Source organism: Echinops telfairi, unplaced genomic scaffold, assembly GCF_000313985.2.
Source record: "Echinops telfairi isolate 266 unplaced genomic scaffold, ASM31398v2 ScPeMD7_7468;HRSCAF=8506_0, whole genome shotgun sequence".
Lineage (NCBI taxonomy): Eukaryota > Metazoa > Chordata > Mammalia > Afrosoricida > Tenrecidae > Echinops > Echinops telfairi.
Genome location: NW_022111369.1, coordinates 45,586,410 through 45,588,399, shown reverse-complemented (window position 1 = coordinate 45,588,399; position 1,990 = coordinate 45,586,410). Strand labels below are relative to the sequence as shown.

The 1,990-nt window shown below is 42.3% G+C and overlaps 1 non-coding gene across 1 annotated transcript; it reads left to right on the top strand.

Annotated features, from left to right (window-relative positions):
- The first annotated feature begins 919 nt into the window (after nt 1–919).
- On the top strand, nt 920–1,023 carry LOC115873348. The gene has a single exon (XR_004048355.1). It is a non-coding gene; the product is annotated as a U6 spliceosomal RNA (small nuclear RNA).
- The last annotated feature ends 967 nt before the right edge of the window (nt 1,024–1,990 follow it).

The following is a 1,990-nucleotide window of genomic DNA, read 5'->3' as shown; positions in this document are numbered from 1 at the left end:
GTGCACAGCTCTGCTTCCACCATCCCCTCTCCTCCTCCAGGGCACACACCTAGTGTGCCCAGAGAGCAAGCGTGTCTCCTGCGCTCTCTTCCTGGTGCCTCTTTCTCACCCAGATCTATTCAGTCAATGTATTAAACGATACATTTGTTTAATACATTTAACAGGGAGAAAGCATCTGTTGTGTACACTGAATACATCGCAAGGTTCTGAGAATAACATATTAAATAAGAGTAGTATCTGCCCTCGACAGTGTACAGTCAATGAAAAAGCATAAAAATAAATACTTTCCCATAGTATAACTGGTCTGATAGCAATATGCAATAACAAGGACTGTGTAGTAGTAAAGCTCATGGAATCCCTTCCATATACCACTTTTCATGTACACACCCTTTTCAGTCTCACAGACAACCCTATAAACATAGACACTACTGTTCTTTCCTATTTTACAAGTGATACAAGGTAGGAAAAAGGAGACCAAGTAACTTTTCCCATTTAGTTGACCAAAGGCGAAGCTCTAGTTCAAACCCAGACAACCTTGTGCTGACACTGAGGTGTTTCAATCAGACCCACGACTTCTTTAGATATACATAGTCCCTTAGCCTGAAAAATGACAGGGATCTCCCTTCGGGAAATTCACAGTTGGAGTGGAGTAGACAGTCCTGTAAAGAGGTAACAGTAAAATGGTGTGCTGAGCATTGTGATGACAAGTTATCCAACTCCGGAGAGGGTCCCGGGTCAGGGAGTGGGAGCTGGAAAGATGTTCAAGACTCTTATGGGGAAAATCTATCACCAGGGTTCCTATGTGGCAAACCAGAGAGATATTAAAAGAAGAAACGGAAATTTTGGGCCAGTGATTACCTTCGAGGAGAGAACAAGAGAGAAATGGGGCCAGAGAGGGCACACCAGAAGCATCGAAAATATCACTATTGGTGCTCGCTTACTAAAATTGGAACAATACAGAGAAGATTAGCATGGCCCCTGCACAAGGATGACACGCAAATTCATGAAGCGTTCCATATTAAAAAAAAAAAGAAAATATCACTATTGTTCAATGCCATAGTGAATGTTTACTTTGTTATTACTTTTATTTCTCATACTTGGTATACATTGATTTCATATGTATTTACTATTTAGTTTTTTAATTAAAGAAAAAGAAAATCCAACATAGGTTTAACGTGAGAACTTGGTACCTCGGAGTTCCAGACTTAAAGGCCATGCTGCTCAGCTAGTAAGTAATGATGTAGGAGTCCCACTTCCCCCCGTTCCTTCACCTTTTGCCTTCTATTTAGCTGCTGGAACTTGCAGTGATCCCATTAATAAAACTGGAATTGAGTTAGACGGTAATGCCACCATCTCCCGTCCAGTCGTCTTATCACAGCCCAGGCCAGCATGACTGCTCATGAAAGATTCATGAGAGAGCCTTACTCCACCAGGCATGACTGCAGCGTCGGTGGAGCTGTGCGATTGCTTTGGGGCTGGGAAGAAGGAACGGGGAATGTCTGAGTGCATCTTCTACCACTTCCCAGATGTTTCTGTGAACTGTATGTCTTATGAAATGCACAGTCTCACAGCTCAGAGAAAAGAATGTGAAATCATCGCCATTCATAAAAACAAAGAGAACGTGTGACAGAAAATTCTATCACAGGATTCGTAGTCCTGCACATAACATGAATTCACCCTCAATTAAAGAAACATAATTTTTCAATGACAAATTTGGGGGAACCATTTTGTTATAAACCATGTATGCTCAATTCTATTTGGACTGAAGAGTCCATGAGGGGTGCAAAAGGTGAACCCACCTGACTAGGAACTGAGAAGTTGGGGGTTTGAGCCCACAGAGAGGTAGTTCAATGAAAGGTCTACTACCATAAAATCAGTCATTAAAGACATTGAGGCACAGTTCTACTCTAGCACATACACAGTGGCCACGAGCCCCAGTTGACTGGACCTTGACTGCACTGGTATTGGAGTGAGACGTACACCATATGAA